The sequence below is a fragment of the Rhinolophus sinicus genome, linkage group LG05, assembly GCF_036562045.2.
Source record: "Rhinolophus sinicus isolate RSC01 linkage group LG05, ASM3656204v1, whole genome shotgun sequence".
Lineage (NCBI taxonomy): Eukaryota > Metazoa > Chordata > Mammalia > Chiroptera > Rhinolophidae > Rhinolophus > Rhinolophus sinicus.
In genome coordinates, this window is record NC_133755.1 from 2,501,256 (window position 1) to 2,513,512 (window position 12,257).

Genomic DNA, 12,257 nt, shown 5'->3' on the forward strand with positions numbered 1-12,257 from the left:
GACAAGGCTAGAAGGACAGCAGAGTCCACGCATATGCTGCTCTTAGTGTTCCTGTTTGTGACATGTCCACAGTCCAGTGACAATGACGATATATCAATGAAGCAACAGTGCTGAGACAGAAGGAAGAGGGGCCCCTGTGGAACCAAGTTCAGAAGGCATCCAGACCACGTGTGGTCAGGAAAGCCTTTCCGGAGGCAGTGACATGGGCTGAACTCGCAAGGATGAGGAGGAATTCGCAAACTTACAGGAAAACAGTCAAGGGCAGGCGCTGGGGCTGAATGCTGATGTCTGTCCCCCCAAAACCCATGTGCTGGAGCCCTAATCAGCAGGACGATGCTATTTGGAGGTGGGGGGTTTGGGAGTGGTTTGGGGGGCCCTCAGGATAGGGTTAGTGTCCTCAGCGGAGACTCCTCTCTCTCCCCTCGCCCTGTGGGGACACACCAGAAGCTGGTCATCTGCACACCAGAAAAACACCTCACACACTGGATCTGCTGGCTCCTCGATCGTGAACTTCCAGCTTCCAGAACTCGAAGAGACAAATGTCCACTGTGTACGTCGCCCAGGCTGTGGGGGGTTGTTAGCAGCCAGAGCAGGCTGACCCAGAAGGTACTCCCGCAAACCAGACAACAAGCTCCCACAGATGCCTGGAGTGACAGACGAAGGGACGAAGGGACGGGGTCTGGGGGGAACGTGAGCAGGAGCGCGTGCTGCAGCTGGTCCCATGGAGGCCCGTGCCCTCCGCTAAGCTAAGGAGCTTCAGTGATTCTGAACCTATGTGATAGTACAGGGTGGACACGTGTCAGCAATGACCATCCCAGGGGTTTTATTCTTTCTTTTTCATTTATTCCCATGTTCTCAGACGATGTGTTACTGTGCTCTAACCTCACTGAGCGTGGCGCACCTTGTCACTGTTTAGTGCTTGCCTAGTACCATGGATGGATGGATACACAGTAGGGGAATACAATGGATACTACTTCAACCCACACAGCGAACCTGACCCTGAAAACGGAAGTCCCCTCACTGTTCCCGGGTCGCCCACTGTTCCCAGGCTGCCTCTCTGTGCCTGGGTCCAGCAGTCAGAGCAGCCCCGTCGCGCAGGTGGCATTGCCACACAGGTGACCCTCACAGTGAGTGATGAGGTAGGAACTGCAGGCCAGGGGACTTGGCTTTGGCAGAAAACAGATAAAGTAAAAGACAAAGAGGACTGTTCCGCTTGAGCTATCCCGTAACAGGAGACGCTGGCTTTTCAATTCATTTTGTAATCAAGAGTCATAAGGTCAGCCACCTCTCTGTCTTCACGATATGAAGGTCTCCTGTGGCTGATACACAACCTACAGTAGCAGAATGAAATAAGACACCTTTTCAGACTGGAGGAAGGCTGAAAAAGTAAGTGAGCTGGATACTTTGATGAGTTACAACTTTATGGCAGCTGGGGAAGCGTATCACCTCCAGACAAGTCTCAGCCACATACTGTTCCAGGAATTCTACCAAGATCTTGTGTAAAAATAGCTACACTCTCCACGGTAAAAATGACAGCAACTTCTTTGCAAAAAGAGCAAATGCTGAAATAATGAGCTTACTCCTGAAATGTCACACAACAAACCACCTCAGTGGATACCGTGTAAGATTCTCAGGAATATTAAACATTTGATTCCGTCCATTACCACCCTCCTATCTTCTGTGTTCTGATGTCCGATCTGAAGTCGCAATGTTTTACATTGCACACCCCTTTTGCTGCCGAAACAAAAGCAAGTGAAAAAAATTACATGGGTGAGTGGATCTATTTTTTACCAAGAAAAAAACCATCTCAGTGAGCAGGTATGCTGAGATTCATTCCAGTTTCCTGTGAACCACCTGGTCTGTTTGAGGAATTTGGCCCACGTTCCACACCAGATGAGTTTATGTGTACACAGGCTGGGCAAGGCTCTCCTTGAGGAGGTGAAGATGGTTCATGTGTTCCTTTGTGATGGGAAGAGCATGGGTCCGAAGAACCACAGAGCTCAATGAATCCTGTGAACTTACGAGACGACAGAAAGCTTTCCTTAAATACAGACAAAACCATATGTGGTGGGTAATTTTATGTCAACTTGACCGGGCCACAATACCGATACATTTGGTCCAACATTATTCTAGTTATTACTGTGAAGGTATTTACAAGATTAACATTTAAATTAGTAGACTCTGAGGAAAGCAGCTGACGTTCCACAATGTGGGTTGGCCTCATCCAATCAGTTGAAAGTCTTAATAGAACTAAGAGATTTCCCCCAAGGAAGAGGGGACCTGCCAGCTGACAACCTTTGGACTGACTCTCTCTCTGTCTCTCTGTCTCTCTCCACACACACACATACACACATGGGGAGAGAGAGAGAGAGAGAGAGAGAGAGAGAGAGAGAGAGAAAATATATATATACACATTTTAAGAAAGGAAAAAAAACTATTAATACTGTAGTACTTGATACATACCGATAACAGAAGATGTATACAAGTCACATTTGACTTCTGCAATTACAAGATGTGCTCAAAGTGGTTACCAGCAGAGTCCAGACACTTCTGATTATGGCAAAGTACTGCTTCAGTAACGTTGACCAAAGCGTCCACTTGTATACATTTTTCTGGCACCACCCAGAATACATATATTCCATTGGTTCTGCTTCTCTGGAGAACCCTGACTAATGTATCACACATCATATTTAGCTAAAAGGATGGAAAGAGAAGCATTTTTGACAAACAGATTGGGACAGAAGTCTCTCCTGCCTAGATGCCAGTGCCAGAGCTCATTCTGTGCTTGTCTTTGACTCATAGGAAAAACATTCATTGGAATGGGTCCTGTAAGGGGGTCTCCTTCCTAGCAGTGCCCACAGGTCCATTTGCACAGACAACCTCCTTGTCTGGTGGCCCTGCCCCCTCTGTCCCTGGAGAGCTAAAGGATTTGGGCAGGAGCTTTAGGGAGAACACAGACAAAGCCAGAGGGACAGCTGCAGCTGGGGGTGCCCTTCTGGGAGCCCTTTGAAGTATATGCTGCATGTTGGAACCAAACTGCTGTGGCCTGAAGTTACCAAGCAGTTATTCTAAAGCCGCATTTTCTTAAGTCACCTCACAGCCCAGTGAATCTGGCCCTGAGGATAATACAAAGAATGTCATTTTCAAAACACCCAGCCTCCCTTCCGTTAGCCACACACCCACCTGCCTGAAAGGCTCCACATTGAGGCAAGAGTGCCCGAGGACAGAGCTAATTCTGCAGATTCCAGAAAGCTCTGTAATCCTGCATTTCTGCAACCTCTGAGCCTGGGAGACTGTCTCATTCATTTCAAGTGTCAAAAGGGAAATCTGTGTGTATAAGTGCGCGTGCAGCACAGTGAGAAAGCTCACTTCTGTCTCACTAGCCTTTGATGAGGAGTACCTGGCACTATGTTTAGAAAGACAGTTCTGGACAGGGCTGAGCAGTGAGCGTGAAAAGAACAGACCCACCCGTGCGTGAACTGGACTACACCTCCTCTGCCTCTTCGGAAGGTGAGGCCGACTTCACCCCCAGGGGCTGACCTCGCAAGCGGCATCATTTGGGGGAGGTCTTACCAACAGACAACCCAACCAGTGGTATCGTGTCCTGTTTATTAGGGAACCTTCATTTACATAGTGACCTGGAGAAGGAAGAAATGCAGACTTATCACCACAGGTGAGGAGAAACACAGATTTCCTAAGTGATGAAAGTCGGAAGGCTGGTTAGTCACAAGGTTCCACGTGCCCCAGATTCTTCCTCTCTAATGTTTTCCTGCTCGTGCACCGCCCCTCACTGGAAGGTCAAGGTGTCAGGGCGGAGGACAGACCATAAGCTCTCATGTCCATCAGGGCTTCTGAGAACCGAGCCCTGGCAACAGGAACCCCTCAGTAAGTTACGTCTGAACTGAATGTAGTTTCCAAAACATCCAGAGCCTACCCACAAGTCACTGGGAATGACTGTACCCTTCGTGGCGTGACATTTCGTCCAGTCAGTTGAAGCCAATGTCCTGTCGGCCATCTTGAATACTGAATAATCAACTTCCTTAATTCATGGACGACTGTCTCTATGTGTTTAAACACAATTTAAGTACCAAGGATTCCATCTGCTAATAAGTCGTAAGTACTATTTTGCACCATTTCAGTGCTTTCACAGTTACTCAAAAGAAATAGATGACAAATCATTTCCTTTTTTCTTTTTGTAATTCAGATTTCTTCTCTTTCTTTTGTAAAAAAAAAAAAAAAAAAAAAAAAAATCTGGCAGTAATTTAATAATGCAAACTAGTGAAATAAGTTCATATGTCTCATTAATTAACTTGTTCATTTCATGCCAATTCATCTAATTCTCATTGCTGTAATCGTGCCGGGTCCTAAGAGGTCTCTCAGTATGTGTAATAAACTCTGTCTCCGCACCCTGTGTGCCCCTCGCTACTGCCCACCCTTCTTCTCAGTCTGCTTGTTGTGCCTGCGTGTGACGTTCAGACCTGGTGACTGCAGTGAGAAGCACGGGCCCTCTGTGCCTTGCCCAGGGTTTGATAAATAAGATACACTGACATTTGCTGAGATTCTGAAAAAACTTATTATTAGCTTTTAAAAGCCTAATATAATTAGGATTTCATTAGGAGAATTAAGTGGGATCGTTTTGGGAATGGAGTTGGGTAAGATATTTTCTCTTGGGTTCTGTTCAATCCCACAACATTGTCACTTTCAAAGCCTGAGTATCAAGACTTTTGAGAAGTTTCTGAGTATATGCTTTTCTAGCCTATTGTTTCCTATTTCATGTTTTTTCAGATTAATGCTCAAACGCTTCTAGAAATATTCTAATTATACATATGCCATGACTTTCATCGCCCCGATTCAGGTCTTACCTTTTCTGTGGGGAAAGGAGATGTGTGTGGTGAAAGTCTAGCCAAAGCACACTTTAGCCCACGTAGGTAGAGGCAGTTGGCAGTTAAATACATTGGAGCTCTTTTGCTGTATATATTTGCTGAATTTATCAAAAGGAAAGATTAAAGCAGACTTTGCAGACATATGGGAGAGGGAGAGAATTCATGATCTGTTTGTCAACACAGAACAAACCCTTGAGTCTCCAAGCTTTGCTTCCTTCCCTCCCCTGCCCACTTACCCTGATGTATTCTTGGCTCATTCCTTCCAATCCTTCCAGGCCGCCCTGAAATGTCTCTCCTCCTCTGGAGACTCCTCGGTCCCACCAAGCAGGCTTAGCACTGTCTGATTCGTGCTCCCTTCAGCCTTGCATGTATTTCTAATACAGCACTTGCCACACTGTAATATTTTTATGTATTTGTTCACTGTAATTCCTTCCTGCGACTGAGTGACCTGTCCCCAAAGACAGGGACACGGGCCCAGCTCTGTGTCCTTGGCACCCACTCCACTCCCGGACCTTTGTGTATGCCAGCAAATGCATGTTGGATAAACAGACAGTCTGACTCCGCTGGGGAAATGCCTATATTCTCACTTCCACTTCCTCACACTGCTCAGACCCCCAGACACTCCAGTCTCCAACACTGGAACATGCCTTTTCTCCTCTCCTCTTGAAGGATACTTGTCTTGTTTCCAGTTTGGAGCTGTTGGGAAGCGTGTGCTATGATCGGTCTGGCACGCATTTCCTGGTGAACACATCTAGGCACTTCTGCCACTTACTATGTGCCCAGGAGGGGGATTGCCAAACGGTGTTCCAGAACAGTTATATCCGGTTATCCTCCCACCGCAGAAGGTAATTTTAGGGAGAGGGAGGCTTGATTGCTGGGCACTTCACCCCACGTCATGATCTACTGTTCCCTGGATATGCAGAGCAGTGGGCATGCCTGCTAATCCAGACGATTTATGGGAGCAGAGAACCCATTCACGCCTGTTCACCCACAAGACGCTTTATGTAAAAACCCAGTCAGCTCCAAAACCATTTCTGCCTAGTTCAGAAAAGCCATGTGCATGTATCTGGCAGTTCTTTGGATAATTGCTCATGCCCAGGATTTTACTGTCATTTTAAAACGTGATGCCTGTTGGTATAACTCACATAAGAAAACTTCTAATTTCCTCATTGCATGTCGTGAAGGACAGGTGGCTCAACTTTATAAAATGGCAAAAGCAGAAGGTCTCACTTTTATGATTAAGCATTTAAAAATCAAGAGGTCCTAAGTCAAAAGTCAGTAATCCGTTTCCGTGACTCCTAATAGGAAAGAAGCCGCATTGGACAGAACCAATGTAGGCTGGAGGGTCAGGGCATGTGGGTCTTTGCCTTATTCTCCCCATAACTCTGAGCTCTTGGCCAAATCTTACGAACGGTGTGAATTTTTGTTTCTTTATCGATATAGCTGACTTGCTGCTATATCCGTGTCATGTATATTCAGCGAGCTCCCTTTCTGCACCGGGCACGTTTGTCCAATGTCAATCCACCAGAGACCTTGCTCCCCACACCTAACAGGCAGGTAAAACCTGCACATAAGTTTCTACCTTGCACGGGAGTAGGAAGTGGCCCAGCCAACGTGCCGGGTCACTACAGAAGGAAGAGTTTCTCCTTCGAGAGACTCAGGGAGGACGGCATTCACGGACGAGCTTTTGAGAAATGGGAACGTTAGACAAGATGTCAGAGTTCATTCCAACTCAAAGAGCCACTCCTGGGGCTTCCGGAAAGCCTTAAATCAAGATTTCCCAGGGGGCAGACATGAGGGGCTGCGTCTAACCTGAGAGAGTGGCCTTTGGAATTCATCCACGCTTCAATTTTCAACTTCTCCCACTTTTTGTCTGTACACCACAGGAAAGACCATCACAAAAACATTGTCACTTGCTTACAATTCTCAAACAAAACAGGGTACAGTAACTACTGTTGTATTTTCTCAAATGATAAAACAGAACTCACAAGCAAGACGGAAGAAACGAATTGTGTCACTGAGTTCATGCAGATCGAATGAGCAATTTATCTATTTGCAAAAGAGGACAGGGAGTACCGTCATGCGATTTTACCCGTCAGGGAATCCTAACACACACTAGAATTTAGAGGCATTCATCAGCATATGCCTTCTGTCCGTCCTTGTCAACCCCACACTCCACTGCCACACATGCCTAATGAAAATCCCTTCACCATCAGCATAGAGGAAAAAAATCACTGCAGGGAGTGTGGTGTGAGCGGCAACCTTCTAGATCACACTCAAATCCGTGGCTCACGGGCGCTACCCGTAAGCTAACATGTGGGGTGTTGGAGAAAGGAAGCAAAAGACTGGCCGTGGACGTGCCTCAGAGTGACCTAAGATGTGCGGCCCGTGCAGGCAGACCCGCAGCGAAGACACGTCACACTGGATGTAGTTGTAAGAATCTGATTTAGTCACAGACGGAAAATTAAAATATGTTTTATTAAAGCCTACGTAATTATTAATACAACATGCCTTTTATATTGAGGTATGATGTATTTCCTTGAAATTATTTTAATTGGTATCTTTTATATCTAACGAAAGCTTTCTTAAAAACACATAAATGAAATCTAATTTGGTTGCTTGAAAGGGTTAAGCTGGTTTGAGCTGGAAATTGAGAAGCAGCTATTTCACCCTGAGTACTGTTTATTCTAGCAATATAGGATTTAGACATGCTGCACATATGCAAAAAATGCCTTTCTATGGAGTCTCCAATGCAATTAAATCTTTGTCATTTTTCCAAAATGAAGTGACTTTTTACTCTACGGTCCCTCACCGCCACCGCCGCCACCACCACCGACCTGCTCACTACCACCATCCTGCTCGTCCCATAGGAGAGGCTGGTGTCTGCCGCCACGCCCCCTCCGTGTGCTGCTGACTCCTGGTCGGTCCACGCCGCCCTGCCCTGCACTTCTGGGTAACTGTGGACAGGTCCCCACCAGCTTCCTGCCCCTGAGCAGTGGCCCGTGTGAGCCCTCAATCTCTGTGACCTCTGTGCATTTTGATGTCATTGACTCAATTCCTCCCTAAATGCTCTTTCTTCTCGCTGGCCATCGTGTCTCCTGTTTCCTCCCCGGAAAAGACTCCTCCTCTAGTCCCTTTCTCACTCTGTCCCTCCTTCCTGTCCTAACAGATGTCACAGGGCCTATTCTGTACTTCCCTTACGTTCACCTTAATTCCATTCCTATTCCTAATCCAGGAACCTCATTATTTCTCTCCTGAGCTTTTGCAATAGTCCCCTTGTGGATAAAAACGTGGAAACCTAGAAAAACGTCATTGACTTGGGCGGAAAGCTGACAGACCTGTCCAGCAGCCCCAAACTTTCAGCCAGCCATCATCGCACAGTTTGTATGAAGCGTGTCTACCAAGTGCACCGAGGAGCCCTCGCTTGTTTCCACCGTCTCCTAAACACACAATAGGTGACAGGAAATCTGACGATCACGCACAGTGAAGTTCACACACAAACTGGACCGACGCAGACCCGCAACTCTGTAAAGCAAGGAAAGGCATTTCTGAGCCTCAGACTCATTCTCTTTAAAAGCGAAATAAGACCCCTAATCTCTTGTTCTTCTCTAATTCTAAAATACCAGCACATTTTCAGGGGGGGAAAAAGAGAGACAAAATGTTTAAACAAACCAGAGGAAAATGGTATTTTTTTTACCTAAAAGATAATTATTTAGAGTCTTCATAGTAACAATGTATTGAGTAACAACAGTATATGGATAAGAGAAAGGAGTGACAATAATGTTATAAAGTCCGGGAAGGTGTAACTGTTATAAAATACGTATGTTACATGGGAACCAGCACAGTGTTATTTGAAAGTGAATTTAAATAGGTTAACTGGTATATTGCAAATTCTAGGACAACAACTAAATATTTTCATTTATTTCAAATAATCAAATTTTAATATATATATTTTAAAACAATTAAAATATTTTTAAAGTAAGTATAATTAATATGCTAAGAAAGAAGATAAAATGGAATCATAAGAAATATCCCGTTAAAACCACAGAAGACAGAAAATGAATAGTATGGAAAGAAACAAAGAACAACTGGGAAATGGGTGCAAAACGAATCACTATTAATCAAAATATACCACTAATCATTTTAAATATGAATGATCTATATATGCCAATTAAAAGACAGAGATTTTCAGAGCAGATCAAAAATAGGACCCAATTGTTTGTTGTCTATAAGAAATCTGCTGTAAATATAAAGACTCACAAAGCTTAAAACTAAGGGGAAGAAAACAGTATACCATGCTAATATTTTTTAAAAACTAGTATATTAATTTCAGGCAAAACAGCTTTAGAATAGGGAAAATTATCAGGGGTGAACAGCGACATTATTTTCCCACAGGACATTACAATACTAAACATATAAGTGCGTAACAAATGAGCTTCAAATTATGTGAGGCAGATAAAAGCAAACCAACCAAACAAAAAACCTTCAAGGATGAATACACCAACCCACGACCGTGGTTGTAGACGTCAACATCTTTCTCTCAGTAACTGATACATCAAACAGGCAGAAAATAAGTAATGATATAGTTGACCAAGATGCCACCATTAACCAACTCAACCTAATTGATATGTATCGGATGCTGCATCTAGTAACAGCAGAACACCCAATCTTCTCTAGCTCACATAGGACATTCACTAACACAGGCCAAAGTCTTGGCCATATATAATATTTTAAATTTAAAAAAGAGAGAAATCATACAAAGTATGTTCTAAGACCCACATGGAATTCAACTAGCAATCAATTACAGAAAGGTAGCTGAAATGTCCACAAATACAAGTAAATTAAACAATGTATTGCTAAAAAAACACAAGTCAAAGAAGTTGTAAAATACAGTTTAAAATATTTTTAAGTAAATAAAAACAAAATACAACTTATCAAAAAATTTGGGATGCAACAAAAGCAGTGATTCGAAGAAATTTTGTCGCATCTTCCAAAAAAGAAAACACCAGGCCTACTGGTTTTCAACGTGACATGACACACCAACAGCCAAAAGAAGAAACACCATATGATCATATCAATTGATCCAGAGAAAACATCTGAGAACACTCAATACCCGTTCATGATTAAAACTCGGAGGAAGAGAAATCCAAGATGGCAAAGTAAACACTGGGCCTGCTTCCTTCCGTGAACACATTAAAATTACAACTAAATTATAGAACAATCAACCTGGAGACCCACCTGAAGTCTAGCCAAACATAAGTAAAAATATAAAGGAGAAGCCACATGGAGCCTGGCAGGAGGGGAGGAGACACGAAACTGGCCCACAGCTGCGTGCGGCAGCTGAGAATCAGGAGGATGGCTCAGCCATAGACATTCTCCCTCGAGGAGCGAGACTCCAGCTCCACACCAGCCTCCCCAGCCCAGAGTACAGGTGCCGGGAAGAGGAGCCCCCACAACATCTGGCTGTGAACACCAGTGGGGATTCCAACCATCTGGGTGGGATGGAGGCTGCAGGAAACCCAGACGTCCTCTTAAATCGCCGGCGCACAGACACACTCGCTCGCAGGCACTCACCTTGGGCTCCAGCGCAGGGGCGGTGACTTGGAAGCCTCAGAGACGTATGGGGGCAGACTGAGGTGTGTGGCTGCAGGCGAGGTCTGGAGGACAGTCAGCATTTTCCGGGTGAAGGGGTCTTCCTCCTGGGCAGCCAGCAGCCAGCAGCTGGGCGCCATCTTTTCTATGTTGAGCCCGCCCCCTCATGACCAAATCTGAATCTGATTGGCCTGCTGAGCTCCCCTGCTCTGCCCTGCTGACTCAGTGGGACCCTGCCCTACCCAACTCCCCCAATGCTGGAGGCAGTTGCTCCTCAAGCAGCCAGTGCCGTCCACATGGCACTATTTCTTGGAAAACTATCCAAGGCCCCAGTCCCCAGGCAGGTGATGACTGGCGTCCGTGTGCTCTGGGACTTGTGCTGAGTCACTCCAGGCTCAGCACTGGCGTTTCCATTAATCTGGTGACCACAACTCTTCTCACTCTAGTGACTCCCTGACACTCTTCCTCACCCAAATCCTCTACATACTGAGGCTTCATCAGTGGCTGAACCTTAAGGGAGACAGCAGGTGGCATCTGGCATCAGGGTGTCCTGGCTTTTTGCAGAGCTACCCCAGGCCCGGAGCTGGTGGCAGCCATCTTTGGTTCATAGTGTGGCCTCTCCCACCTGCCTCCAGGTTTAGCACAGGAAGCAAACAAACATGGATCACTTTATAGCTCCTACCAGACAGTGCCCGGCTGGTCACAGGCAGTGGGTGAGCTGGGCCTGCACCAAAGCCCCTCCCAAGAGACCCCAGAACCAACATACTTGGAGGTTGGCTTCAGACCACAGCAGAGCACCGCCCAATTAATGCCAAAAGCAGCACACCTAAAAGGCGGTCTCAACAGGCACCAGAGCCCACTGGGGTGAATCCCATTAAGTGGGGGTAAGCCCCCCCCACCCCCCACCTCCCGTGCAGCAGCCCAGAAGCTGTGGACACGGCCAAACCCCACAGCCAATCAGGCTGATGTTCAATCCCACCCACTGACAAAGCCTGTAACAAGAGACAAAGAAGGACCCAGTAATCCCACTTCTGGGTATTTATCTGAAGAAACCCAAATGCTACTTTGAGGGGACAAAGGCATTGCAGCATTGTTTACAATAGCCAAGATGTGGAGGCAGCCTGGGTGTCCATCGATGGAAGAATAGATAAAGAGTAGGTGGTACATATATACAGTGGAATATTGCTTGGCCAGGGAAGGGAATGGGTTCTCGCCACCTGCAGCAACATGGATGGACCTGAGAATATTATGCTGAGCGGAGTGTCAGACAGAGAAAGACAAATGCAATGTGATTTTACTTATATGTGGAATCTAAGAACAAAATAAACAAACAAAGCAGAAACCAACTTATAGATACAGAGAAGATATTGATGGGAGGGGGTTTGGGAATGAGTGAAAAGGGGGAAGGGATTAAGAAGTACAAATTGGTTGTTAGAAAGTAATTATGGGGATGTTGGGTACAGCATAAGGAATATAGTCAATAATATTGTAATAACTATGTATGGTGTCAGATGGGTACTAGATTTATTAGAGTCACAGATGGGAGGTGGTTAGGGGCAGGGTGAAAAAGATATTTATGTAATTTAAGAAGTGATCCCCCTGACTAGTCTAGTACCCACCTGGCACTATACATAGTTATTACCATATTATTGGCTATATTCCCTATGCTGTACTTTACATCCCCATGACAATTTTGTAACTACCTATTTTGTACTTTTTAATCCCTTCACCTTTTTCACCCTGCCCCTATTTTCTCTGAGAAATCTTGAATAATACAGCTGT